Source organism: Scyliorhinus canicula, chromosome 7 (assembly GCF_902713615.1).
Source record: "Scyliorhinus canicula chromosome 7, sScyCan1.1, whole genome shotgun sequence".
NCBI classification, from domain to species: domain Eukaryota; kingdom Metazoa; phylum Chordata; class Chondrichthyes; order Carcharhiniformes; family Scyliorhinidae; genus Scyliorhinus; species Scyliorhinus canicula.
In genome coordinates, this window is record NC_052152.1 from 134,928,002 (window position 1) to 134,942,885 (window position 14,884).

Genomic DNA, 14,884 nt, shown 5'->3' on the forward strand with positions numbered 1-14,884 from the left:
TCTCCCCGTGTCTGCGTGGGTCTCACCCCCACAACCCAAAGATGTGCAGAGTAGGTGGATTGGCCACACTAAATTGCCCCTTAATTGGAAAAAAATAATTGGGTACTCTAAATTTATACAAAGGAAAGAAAGACTACCAGATTGGAATTGTACTCCCACTAAAAGTCAATGCAGTAAGAAGTCTCACAACACCAGGTTAAAATCCAATGGTTTGTTTGAAATCACAAGCTTTTGGAGCACTGCTCCTTCATCAGGTGAAGTGGAGGCAGGTTCACAATCATAGCATATATAGGAGAGACACAATTGCATGTGAAGAATGGTTGGAATATGAGTCTCTACAGGTAAATAAGCCTTTACAGGAACAAACATTGTGAGTGGAGTGAGTGATAACTGCAGGTAATCGAGGTGTGAATTGTCTCAAGCCAGGACAGTTAGTAGGATTCTGCAAACCCGGGCAGTATGGTGGGGGTTACAAGGAATGTGATATGAACCCAAGACCCCGGTTAAGGTCGCCCTCATGCGTGCAAAATGTGGCTACCAGTTTCTGCTCGGCGATTCTGCATTGTTGTGTATATTGAAAGCCGCCTTGGAGAATGTTTACCCGAAGATCAGAGACTGAATGTCCTTGACTGCTGAAGTCTTCCCCTCCTGGAAGGGAACACTCCTGCCTGGCGATTGTTGCGCTGTCATCCTTTGTCGTAGCATCTGCATGATCTCTCCGATGTACCATGCCTCAGGACATCATTTCCTGCAGTGTATGAGATAGACAACGTTGGTCGAGTCGCATGAGTATCTCCCAAACACTTTATCTCCCCACTCACACACACTCACCCAGGTCTCTCTCTGGCAGCACAGCGGTTGGCACAGTTGCGTCACAGCTCCAGGGTCCCAGGTTCGATTCCTGGTTTGGGTCACTGTCTGTGTGGAGTCTGTATGTTGTCCTCGTGTCTGCATGGGTTACCTGGTGGATAGTGTTGAGACTCTTACTGTGCCCACCGGCTTCTCCACATCATAAAAGTCAATGGCTTAGAGAGTGAAGGGGTGGAAAATGGAGAGAAATTTTCTGCCAGAGTATAGAGGTACGGGGATATGCACTCTCTCAGGATTTCATGGCAGAGTGTGCAGCTGCCAGCCTGACTGTATGTCATAGAACGGTGATATCCAAAGTAGATGTGAGCAACATTGATAACAAATTCAATAGATTTTCCTTGGTGTCATATTGGATTCACAGAACAACTAATTTTATGGGTAGAGTCCTCAGCCCAACAATCTCCAGTTGCTTTATCAATGACCTTCCTTCCACCATGAGGTCAGAAGTGGGGATGTTTGCCAATGACTGCACCATGTTCAGCACCATTCGTGACTCCTCACATAACGAAGCAGTCCATGTCCAAATGTAGCAACAGTTGGACAATTTCCAGGCTTGTGCTGACAAGTGGCAAGTAATATTCTTACCACGCAAATGCCAGACAAGGAACGTCTCCTACAAGACAGGATCTAACCATCGCCCTTTGACATTCAATGGCATTACCATTGCTGAGAACCCCACTATTAACATCCTGGGGTTACCATTGATCGGAAACTGAACTGAGCCAGCACATTTAAATACTGTGGCTACAAGAGCAGGTCAGAGACTCAGAATCCTGTGGCAAGTAACTCACCTCCTGACTCCCCAAAGCCTGTCCACTGTCTAGAAGGTATAAGTCAGGGGTGTGATGGAATAATACCCAGTTGCCTGGATGAGTGCAGCTCCAACAACTCTCAAGAAGCTAAAAACCATTCAGGACAAAGCAGCCCACTTGATTGGCACCCCTTCCACAAACATTCACTCCTCCATCACCGACAAACAGTGGCCGCTTCTGTACCATCTATAAGATACACTGCAGCAACTCATTAAGGCACCTTCGACATATGGGTGACATAGTGGCGCAATGGTTAGCACTGCTGCCTCATGGTGCTGAGGACCCGGGTTCGATCCCAGCCTCGGGCCACTGTCCATGTGGAGTTTGCACATTCTCCCCGTGTCTGTGTAGGTCTCACCCCCACAACCCAAAAAGATGTGCAGGGTAGGTGAATTGGCCACACTAAATTACCCCGTTAATTGGAAAAAAAGAATTGGGTACTCTAAATTTATTTATAAAAAGGCTCCTTAGGCAGAACCTTCCAAACCCACAAATCAAATGTAAACCAGTCTTTCCCAGCTGAAACTATGCATAAATTAGTAATTAATAAGAGGCACACAGTCACAAGTACATTCACCAGCTACATAGCCCCCCCTCACATTAATCCCTGGGCAAGCCATGGTCCCTCAATATTAACCACTGAAACTAGTACCCACTTTAGGAGCGGGTAATATAAAAAGTTTTTTTTTTAAATGATGTCTTACCTTTTATCATTTTTAATTGGAGGAGCGAAGCTGGAAAGCTGGTTTTTGTTTCGGACACAGACATCCCTGCCTTGCTCACACACACAATCTCCCTCTCTCTGTCAGACATGCATGTCCCCTCTCTCATACACTCACCCTCTCTCCCACATGCTCTCTACACCCGCTCCTCCACACACTCTACCCCCTTCTCACACATACACATCTATCCACCCCCTCACACTCACCTCTTCACTCACACTCTAACCCCTCTCCCAAACACTTTATCTCCCCACTCACACACACTCACCCAGCTCTCTCTGCGGCAGCACAGTAGCACAGCGGTTGGCACAGTTGCTTCACAGCTCCAGGGTCCCAGGTTTGATTCCTGGTTTGGGTCACTGTCTGTGCGGAGTCTGTATGTTGTCCTCGTGTCTGCGTGGGTTTCCTCCGGGTGCTCCGGTTTCCTCCAAAGATGTGCAGGTTAGGTGGATTGGCCATGACAAATTGCCCTTAAGTGTCCAAAAAAGGTTAGATGGGGTTATTGGGATAGGGTGGGGTGCTCTTTCCAGGGGCTGGTGCAGACTCGATGGTCTGAATGGCCTCCTTCTGCACTGCAAATTCTATGCAAAACAAATTCTATGATACACACACCCCCTCTCTCACACACTCACCCCTTCCCTCACATACACTTTACCTCCTCCCTCACACATACTCTACCCCTCTTGCTCACACACACACTCACCCACCTGCCTTACACACACACCCTCCGTCTCACATACTAACCCCTTCTCCCACACAATCTCTACCCTCCTTCGTCACACACAATTTACCCCCTTCTCTCACACAAACTCACACCTCCTCAGCCCCTCTTTCACACACACTCACCTTTTTTCTCACACACACCCACCCACTCTTTGACACACACTCACTCCTCTCTCCCATGCTGCGAGGCCTGCACCGGCTCCCAGCTTTGCAATCCATTCCAAGGCCCGCTCTGCACCCCCCTTCAAGACCTACCCTGTACCATCCCCACGAGACCTACTCTGCAACCCCCACCGAAGCCTGCTCTGCACCCCCCACCGAGGCCTGCTCTGCACCTCCCCCAAGGCCTGCTCTGCTCCCCCCCGCCCATGCTACGGCATACACGTTATGAGTTCCTTTATGAAACCTTCCTCTTCCCAGCACTCTGCAGTCCATGTTGGCCAGGCAGTAGCTGCCTTCTCCAGAGGACAGCCTCTGATGGGTGTCATGGGATTGTCCCTTTAAGAAAGGTTTTTTGTCTTATCACATGGATTCAGTGATGTTGTTGTGTGGGTGGAGCTGGGTTGTGGCTCTGTGAGCTGGTTTCCCTTTCACATTTGGCTGCTGTGGACTCAGACAGGAGAAAGAAGTGTTTTGGCCTGTCTCCCTCTAGTTTCATTTTAAATATCTGTTCCAGTAAAAATCACCTTGGTGGTGGCTTGTAAGATATAGTTTGCTTTTGGAAGGTTTAAACCTGATGGTGAAACGGGGTCAGAATCTCAAGGAAAGCCAGTCTTATTCAAGTGAAAATGCAGAGTGCTGGGCCATGCCCTTGAAAAGGGATTTTGGTTTATAGGATTTTGTTTTTGAATTGGAACAGTTAAGGGGGAATTCATTAAGTGTTATACAAGATTACTGTAGCTGTGGGGTGTCTTTATGTTTGTAATTGATAAAAAAATTCTTGCTGTGTGTTTATATAAATGTTAACTAAGTTCTTAGAATAAAGCTTATTTTGATTCAAGTGTCTAGGAAGACTGTTGAATCACACCTTAAGGGAAGGCTCTTGTGCTCATCCTAGCCAAATTCAACAAAACATTATAGGTCAGGTGAACTCCATAATACACTTAAGGGCTTTTAAACCCTGGCCCATAGCAGGGGACAAGCAGCTCAGCAATAGTTTTCAAATGGTACAAACCCTCCGAGATGCTCCCACAGACACTCTAGTTTGGGGACCCCTGATCCCGAAGGACAAGGGCAGCAGATACCTTGGAACTCCACCAACTGGAGGTTCCCCTCCAAGTCACTCACCATACTGACTTGGAAATATATCACTCTTCCTTCAACATTGCTGGGTCAAAATCCTGGAACTCCCTCCCTAACAGCACGGTGGGTGTACCTACACTTCAGGGACCAGTGGTTCAAGAAGGAAGCTCACCACACCTCCCAAGGGCAACTAGGGATTGGCAATTAATACTGGCCTAGCCAGCCGCAACTCATAAATTAATTTTTAAAATACACTTGAGTCCCAACAACAATTTATATTTATGTAGCACCTTTAATGCAATAAAATGCTCAAATCTGCTTCACGGGAGCTTTTTCTTTTAATGTTTACAATGAAGGGGTAATTTAGTGAGGCCAATCCTCCTACCCTGTCCATCTTTGGGTTTGGGGGTCAGACCCACGTGGACATTGGGAGAATGTGCAAACTCCACATGGACAGTGACCCAGGGACGGAATTGAACCGGGTCCTCGGCGCTGTGAGGCAGCAACGCTAACTACTACGCCATCGTGCTGCCCTCACAGGAGCTTTATAAAACCAAGTATGACACTGAACCACATAAGGAGCTAGTAGGTCAGATGATCAAAAGCTTGGTGAAAGGGGTAGGAATAGCCAATTAGAGTGCCCTGATTGAAGAGTGGCCAGCATTCCCACTGTAAGGCAGTGTAATGTTGATCTGTATGGAGCTGGAATGCACAGCACAAGATGGTGAGGCTTCGACTGGGAGATGGGATAAGCAGTCAATCCCACACATCCAGCAATATCCAACTGATCCATCTGAAGCTGAAACCTATACATTTTCAGGCCATTTTAGTCTGATTTCATGAGGCTTGCAAATTGTTTCTGCAAAGTGAATGCTGCTTATACATCTCAGTGTTCTGACCTCCCACTGTGCTCTCGCTTCCTGTGAGTTGACAAGCCACAGGGATCCCGTGCACCAGCAACAAAATTTAAATATTTCTTCTAAAAATAAGCCCTAAATTGACTCCATTATTAATTTCATTGGCTTCCTACTACTGGCGGCTGGGTTTGCTGTGCCCTGCCCAGCCATGTTCTTCCTGCTGTCTGGGTGCGTTGAGCTTTGCACCACGTGTCGAACCAAAGGTGATGCCGTGGGAAAGAGCCAGGTTATCCTGTGTGAACTATTGTTAAGAACTGCTCTGGCTGCCATTTTTCCAAACAGCAGCAGTATAGTAACCTTGTTAAGTTGTAGAATCTCTGCATTGCAGAATGCAGCCATTCGCCCATCAGGTCTGTATCAACCCTCCAAAAGAGCACTCTATCTAGACCCACTTCACCACCTTAATCCCGGAACCCTGCGCATTGCTCATTGATAATCCACCTAACCTGCACATCTGAACATAATGGCACGGTAGTACAGTGGTTAGCACTGTTGTTTCACAGCGCCAGGAACCCGGGTTAAATTCCCGGCTTGGGTCACCGTCTGCGCGGAGGCTGCACGTTCTTCACGTGTCTGCGTGGGTTTCCTCCGGGTGCCCCAGTTTCCTCTCATAAGTCCCGAAAGACGTGCTTGCTAGGTGAATTGGACATTTTGAATTCTTCCTCTGCACCCAAATAGGCGGCGGAATGTGGCGACTAGGGGATTTTCACGGTAACTTCATTGCAGTGTTAATGTAAGCCTACTAGTGACACTAATAAAGATTATTATTATTGTGAGCTTAAATGGTCATCATTATCTGTGTTATCTTCAATTTACACATTCACAACCAAGTGTAATTGTTCATTTGTTTTGACTTAATACATTATTTTAATTTGCTCCATCATTTTTTGTACTTTATTTGAATTGATTGTATACTGCTCAATTCTCCCCTCGGCCATGATGGAAATTGATTTCAAATAAATTCAAATATTGATGGTTGAGAACTGAGTATTGCAAATTAGGATAAATAAATATGGAACAGGGCAACATTTGTATAAATATGTCCTCAAGCTGCGCACGTCATTGGCAAGACCAGTATTTTCTTTATTCATTGACGGGATGTGGGCATCGCTGACTAGACCAGCATTCAATGCCCACCCCTAGTTGCCCTTGAGAAGGTGCTGATGAGCTGCCTTCCTGAACCACTGCTGTTCCTGAGATGTCAGTACAGCCACAGTGTTGCGAGGGTGTTCCAGGATTTTGACCTAGCGACAATGAGGGAACAACGATATAGTTCCGAGGCGGGGGGGGGGGGGGGGGGGGGGGGGGGGGGTGTCCCAGGTATCTGCTGCCCTTGTCCTTCTAGAAGAGGTCAGGGCTTTGGAAGGTGCTGCCTAAGGAGCCTTGGCGAGTTGCTATTATTGTCTGTCCCTAGTTGTTTTTGAAAAGGTGCTGGTGAGCTGCCTTCTTGAACTGCTATAGTGTATGTGATGAAGATAAATCCATAATGCTGTTAGTTAGAGAGATCAAATAATTTGACCCAGTGACACTAAAGGAATGGTGACATAATCTAGAATGGAATTCCAGTGCATGGCTGTTAGAGGTCCTGTCTTTTAGATGAGACATTAAACTACTCGCTCAATGGATGTAAAAGACCCATAGCACCATTTGAAGATGAGAAGTGTTGTCCAAGTGTGTGAGTCAACATTTCTACCTCAGCTGAGATTATTTATCATTATTACAATAATGTTTTGTGTGAGCTGAATATGTACAAACTGACTGCCATATTTCCTACACTGCAATAGTGTTTACACTTTGAAGTTCTTCACTGGTTGGAAGTCCAGAGGACATGATAGGCGATGACCAGATAAATATGTTACACAAAGGGGCAGCTGTTAGTTGCTTCAAGGCACCGCTTTAACCTACATACATACAAAGTTACATATTAGGAGCAGGAGTAGGCCACTCAGACCCTCGAGTCTGCTGCACCATTTAACAAAATCTTGGCTGATCTGATAGTAACCTCAACTCCACCCACCTTCTGCCCACCCCAATATCCTTTCTTTTAAAAAACGCATTTTATTCAAACTTGTATCAAAGTAGGTTACAGCAAATAAACACCCCGGGAAACATTCTTCCCAACAATCAACTATACAGTTTGTACAGATTTTCCTCCTTTTTCAGCCCCCCCCCCCCCCGCGATGAACAGCTCCTCAAACACGGTCACAAACATCCCCCACCTTTTCTCAAACTCCGCTGCTGAGCCCCTGTTATAACCTGCCTGCTTACCACTGGTTGGGGACTAATGACAATCCCACAATCCTATGGGAGTATGAGCTTCCCCAATGAAGGGGGCGGAGAAATCATTAGCAGACTCTCTGCATAAATAGAGCTGGCCAGTTTGGAACCAGCAGGGAGAGAGAGGACTGAGCAGCAAGGGAAGTTGCTGTTGATATATGTTATTGTAAATAAATGTTATTTCTATGTATCCTGAAGACTCGTGCTGGATTCTTCGTGGCCCTCACAAAACTGGTGACGAGGGTTAAAGTGAATAGCTGTCTACGCTGCTGAAGCCACCACCCTGGATTTTTGTTGGATACAGGTTGGAAGTTGTTTTCTATCACACCATGCCTTTGTATGGACGTTTGGATGTTTTTGATGCTGCGTTGGAAAACTTGAACCATTACGCACAAAGGATGCGTTACTATTTCCGGGCAAACAACATCACCAAAAACGAGCGCCAGGTGGTCATATTGCTCACCGCCTGCGGCCCGCATACGTTTGGGGTGATTAGGAGCCTTACCTACCCAGCTGTGCCGGACACCAAAATGTTTGATGAACTTGTGAACTTAGTGGGGCAACATTTTAACCCAGCCCCATCCACGATAGTCCAACGTTACTGGTTTAATACCGTTGAGAGGCCCCAAGGAGAATCCCTTGCCGACTTTCTATCCAGGCTACGCAGAATTGCGATGCACTGTGACTATGGTGAGACCTTGTCAGAAATGTTACGCGACCGTTTGGCTTGCGGTATTAACAATGCGGCCACCCAGAGAAAGTTGTTAGCCGAGCCAACATTAACTTTTCAACAGGCCATTCAAATAATATTGTCCCGAGAGAGCGCAGAACGAGGAGTGCAGGAGCTACAGGGAATGGAGGTGCATGCCTTTGGGCGCAACCCCTTCCGTCCGAAAGCATCCCCCGCACCCCTGCGGTACCTTGGGCGAGGCGACGTCTGGATCGGCGCCAGTGGCCGTCGGACATTCCTCCCCGAAGGGAGCCTTCTCCAGAACCAATGGATGAGGAGCCATGTCCATGTCAGACTTGTAGGCGCTGACCCAGTCGCGGACGCCGGTCCTGGGGGCGCCAGAGGCGCCGTCGTTCCGACCAAAACTGGGGCCAGCCGTACCTTTCATTTGGATGAACCTGCGGCGACTACTCCCGAGGACGTGGAGACGGAGGACGACTGCCTGCAGCTGCATTGTGCGACAGCTCCCCGTGTGGCCCCCATTAAAGTGACAGTACGGGTCAATGGTCACCCGCTTGAGATGGAGTTGGACATTGGCGCAATGGTCTCCGTGATCGCCCAGAGGACATTCGACCGCATCAAGCAGGGTATACAGATCCTTACATTAACTGACACACAGGCCAGGTTGGCCACTTACACGGGGGAACCATTGGACATTGCAGGAACTACGATGACCCCTGGTGTTTATGACGCCAGGAGGGGCGTTTCCCACTTATCGTGGTGCGTGGCCATGGGCCCAGCCTGTTGGGTCGGGACTGGTTGCGCCATTTGTGGTTGCAGTGGCAGCACATCCTCCAAACAGTTTCTGGAGGGTTGACTGAGGTGCTAGGACGATACCCAGATGTATTGCAGCCCGGTTGGGGGAAAATAAAAGGGGCCGTAGCCCGTATCCAAGTCGAACCAGGAGCCACGCCGCGCTATTTCCGGGCCGCCCGGTGCCTTGCGCCTTGCTCGAGAAGGTAGAAGGGGAGCTCACTCGTTTGGAGACTTTGTGTATCATCAGGCCCGTCCGTTTCGCTGACTGGGCAGCACCAATTGTACCTGTAACGAAGCCAGATGCCACAGTTCGCTTGTGCGGTGGCTATAAATTTACGGCTTCCCGACTCGACCGATACCCTACGCCTCGCATAGAGGATCCCTACGCGGAGCTTGCAGGCGGACTCTCGTTCACAAAATTAGATATGAGTCACGCCTACCTACAGTTGGAGCTGCCTCCCGGACATATGTAACGATTAATATACGATTAATATGAATATACACGTTTGGCCTTTGGAGTATCCTCTGCCTGCGCTATTTTTCAACACGTTATGGAGGGCATTTTGAGAGGTTTACTGTCTACTTAGATAACGTTTTGATCACAGGAACGTCGGAGCAGGAACATTTGGAAAATTTGGAGGCTGTCCTTAGACGCTTTTCGGAGGCTGGAGTCCGTTTACGTCGCACAAAGTGTGTCTTTCAGGCAAAGGAAGTAGTCTACCTGGGTTATCGCGTGGACCGCAAAGGTTTGCACCCCGTCGCAGAGAAGTTGCGCGCGATTCAACAGGCCCCCGCCCTGACTGACACTTTGCACCTTCGTTCGTTTCTCGGCTTCCTAAACTATTACGGAAAGTTCCTCCCCAATCTGGCAACTACGCTGGCCGCGTTGCACCTTCTGCTAAAGAAGAATCACACCTGGGTTTGGAGTCAGCCGCAAGAAACCGCTTTCCGGCGGGGTAAAACAACAATTGCGTTGTCTGGGTTACTAACCCACTATGATCCTGGAAAGCCTTTGCTCGTCACATGTGATGCATCCCCGTATGGTATTGGGGCCGTCCTGTCCCACAAGATGGAGAACGGGGCCGAGCGGCCGATAGCTTTCGCCTCCCGCACATTGACTGCAGCGGAAAAAAGTACGCGCAGATCGAGAAGGAGGGCCTAGCAGTGGTCTTTGCGGTGAAACGTTTCCACCAATAAGTGTATGGCCGCCACTTTACTATCGTGACTGATCATAAAACTCTGCCGGGACTTTTCCGAGAGGATAAGCCAACACCGCCCATTGCTTCCGCACGGATCCAGCGCTGGGCTTTGTTGCTCGCTGCATACGAGTATTCTCTGGAGCACAAACCAGGAACCCAGATAGGGAATGCCGACCCACTGAGCCGATTGCCTTTATCGACCGGCTCCATGTCAACCCCCACGACTGGTGAGGTGGTTGCAACCCTAAATTTTATGGACACCTTGCCTGTCATGGCATCACAGATCAGTGAGTGGACCCAGACGGAGTCAGTCCTGTCAAAGGTTCAGCACATAGTCCTGTATGGTGGGCAGCATAGACAGCTCCCAGGTGAGTTGCGGGTATTTTCCTCCAAGCTGTCCGAATTCAGCGTGGAAGATGACATCCTTTTGTGGGGGACGCGTGTGATTGTCCCAGAAAAAGGACAGGAGCTGATACTGAGAGACTTGCACAATGGGCATCCAGGTGTGACCAAAATGAAAATGTTGGCCCAGAGTTATGTCTGGTGGCCAGGCCTCGACACCGACATTGAGAAGGTGGCCCAAAACTGCTCCATTTGCCAGGAGCATCAGACGCTTCCGCCGGCCGCGCCCCTACATCATTGGGACTGGCCAGGGCGGCCTTGGGCGTGCTTGCATGCGGATTTCGCCGGCCCTTTTCAAGGATCCATGTTCCTTCTATTAATCGCGCCCAGTCTAAATGGCTAGAGGTGCATAGGCACAACGTCCTGCGCAACAATAGAGAAGATGCGTTTGTCTTTCAGTACGCATGGCCTCCCCGAGGTGCTGGTCACGGACAACGGCACTCCGTTCACAAGTGAGGAGTTTGCGAGGTTCATGAAGATGAATAGCATACGCCATATCCGCACTGCCCCTTACCACCCGGCTGCAAATGGGTTGGCGGAGTGCACAGTGCAGACATTCAAACGAGGCCCAAAGAAGCAGTCTTCCGAGTCGATGGACACGAGACTGGCTCATTTTTTGTTTTCATACAGGACCACGCCCCATGCGGTGATTGGGGTAGCTCCCGCAGAACTCCTAATGGGCCAGAGACTTCGTAACCACCTTAGCATGGTTTTCCCGGACATTGGCGCAAATGTACGCCGCACACAAGAACGGCAGGGACATGGTTTTTCTCGGCATCGGCCGATTCGGCAGTTTGCGCCCGGTGACCCAGTGTTCGTTCGGAATTTTGCTGGTGGTGCCCAGTGGGTCCCTGGCGTAATCTTTCGCCAAACGGGCCCTATCTCTTACCAGGTACAAGCCCAGGGGCATCTCCAGCACAAACATGTAGACCACGTTCGGTCCAGAAGACTATCCCTTCCAAAGATTCCCCGCCCCAGGAGCTCATTTCTACAGCCAGAGACCAGTCACAATGGAAAGTATTCCTCACAATCTTCCTCTGGTACCTCACTCAAAGCCTGCGCAGGTCGTGACAGAACCGCGTGAAGATAAAGATGCCGCCCGATCCAGCGCCTCGTGCAAATGGTGTCCGGCCTGCGGCAAAACGGGTCCAGCGCCCTCCTTCGCCAGGGTCTTCGGTAGATTCCTTGGACTTTGGGGGGGGAGGGGGGGGGGGGATGTTATAACCTGCCTGCTTACCACTGGCTGGGGACTAATGACAATCCCACAATCCTTTGGGAGTATGAGCTTCCCCAATGAGGGGGGGCGGAGAAATCATTAGCAGACTCCCGGCATAAATAGAGTTGTTGTTGTTGTTGCTGCTGCTTTTGCTGGTGCTGCTTATATATATATGTTATTGTAAATAAATGTTATTTCTTTGTATCCTGGAGACTCGTGCTGGATTCTTCGTGGCCTTACAAAAGCCCCTTAACTCATGCTTTATCTTCTCTAACCGCAGGAAGTCATACAGGTCACCCAACCATGCTGCTACCCCCGGTGGCGATGCCGACCACCACTCCAGCAAAATTCGTCATCGTGCAATCAGAGAGGCAAAGGCCAAGACATCGGCCTTCTTCCTGTCCATGAGCTCCGGCTTCTCTGAAACCCCAAATATCGCCACCAAAGCGTCCGGGTCCACTCCCTCCTCCACTATCCTGGCTAAGACCACGAACACTCCTGCCCAGAATGTTCCCAATTTTTCACAACCCCAAAACATGTGCGCATGATTCGCTACCCCCTGCCCACACCTCTCACATTCTTCTGTTACCCCCTGAAAGAACCCACTCATTCTCGCCTGAGTCATATGCACCCTGTGCACCACCTTAAACTGTATCAGGCTCATCCTTGAACAAGAGGAGATCCCGTTTACCTTTCACAGTGCCTCACTCCATACTCCCCAATTGATCTCCATTCCCAACTCCGCTTCCCATTTCTCCTTGATCTTCACCACCCGCTCGCCTCCCTGCTCCCCCAGCCACTTATATATATCCCCATTCTTCCCTCCCCTTCCAAATCCGGAAGCAGCAGTCGCTCCAGCAGGATGTATCCCGGTAATCTAGGGAACCCCTTCCAGACCTTTCGTGCAAAGTCCCTAACCTGTAGATACCTGAACTCACTACCCCTTGGCAGCTCTGCCCTCTCGCTTAGCTCCTCCAGACTGGCGAACCCTTCCTCCAAATACAAATCCCTCACCTTGACCAGCCCCACTTCCCTCTGCCTCCTGTATACACTATACATTCGCCCCCCGGCTCAAGCCCATGATTCTCGCACAGCGACGTTAGCACCAACATCCCTTCCACCCTAAAATGCCTCCTCAGCTGATTCCATATCTTCACCGTAGACTGCACCACTGGGCTCCCTAAATACCTACTTGGAGCCATTGGCAATGCTGTCGTCACCATAGCCCTCAAACTAGACCCCTTACAAGATTCATCCTCCATTCTAATCCACTCTACCCCTTCCCCTTCCCACCACCGCTGCACTTTGTCCACATTTGCCGCCCAATAATAATGAAGCAAGTTTGGCAACACCAACACCCCCCGCTGCCTCTGCCTCTGTAGCAAGTCCTCCCCACCCTCAGCACCTTCCCCGCCCATACAAATTCAGAGATGATTGTGTCACTTTCCAAAAAAAGGCTTTTGGTATAAAGATTTGGAGAGGCTGAAAGATAAACAAGAACCTCGGCAGAATATCATTTTCACCACTTGGACACTCCCCGTCAACGTTAAGTGAAGTGTAACCCACCTCTTAAGATCCTCCCTGGCCTCCTCCGCCAGCTTCGTTATGTTCCACTTGTGGAGCTCCGTCCATTCCCTCGCTACCCGAATCCCCAAGTACCTAAACCTATCCCTCGCTACCGCAAATGGCATCCCCCCTAAATTAGCCCGCTGTGCCAGCTCATTCACCTGAACACCTCGCTTTTCCCTACATTCAGCTTGTTCCCGAGAACCCTCCAAACCTCCCCAACAGGCCCATAATCCTTCCCATACTCTCCAACGGATCCGAAACATACAGCATCGGCATAGAGCAACACTTGATGCTCCCTCTGTCCCCTCATTCACCCCAATATCATTTAACCCCCTTAGAACCATAGAATTCCAACAGTGCAGGAGGCCATTTGGCCCATCGAGTCTGCACTGACCCTCTGAAAGAGCACCTTACATAGGGCCACTCCCCCACCCTATCCTAGTAACTCCATAACCCTACCTAACCCTGCACATCTTTGGACACTAAGGGGCAGTTTAACATGACCAATCCACCTCACCTACACATATTTGGACTTTGGGAGTAAACAGGAGCACCTGGCGGAAACTCACACAGATACGGGGAGAAAGTGCAAACTCCACAGTCACCCAAGGCTGGAATTGAACTTGAGTCTCTGGTGCTGTGAGGCAACAGTGCTAACGGCTGTGTGCCCCCCCCCCCCAAACTGTTCCAGCTCTTGTTCATCAAGAATCTATTTTGCATTCCCTTAAAAATATTCAAAGATTCTGTCTTTTAAGACCGACAGTTGCAGAAACACACTGCCCTCTTTATTGCCGTGTTAATGTAAGCCTACTTGTGACAATAAAGTTAATTTTTAAAATCACCACCAGTCAGCTCTCCCTCTCAAAGGGAGAAAGCCGTCTGTGGTCATCTGGGACTTACATACTTTACTATTCAAGTAAACCTTCTCTGAATATCCTTCTTTAAATAAGGAGACCAACACTGTATACAGTATTGCAGATGTGATTTTACCAATGCCCAGTATAACTGAAATATAAACTCCCTAGTTTTGTAATCAATTCCCCTCACAATAAATTATAACATTCTATTAGCTTTCCTAATTACTTACTGTATATGTGATTCAGGCACTAGAACACCCAGATCCCTCCGCACCTCAGAGCTCTACAATTTCTCACCATTGAGATAGCATGCTTGTTTTAATTTTTCCTGCCAAAATGAATCTAACTGGGAACTGATCAAATATTAAAATTCCCCATCCTACCGACATGCACCTCCCAGAGTCCAAAGATGTGCAGGTTAGGTGGATTGCCCAAAGGTTGGGTGGGGTTATGGGATAGGGCGGGTGATTGGGCCAAGGGCGGGTGATTGGGCCTAGGTAGGGTGTTCTTTCGCTGGGTAGGTGCAGACTGGATGGGCCGAATGGCTCCTTCTGCACTGCAGGAATTCTAAGACTCACATCGCACCCTCTCC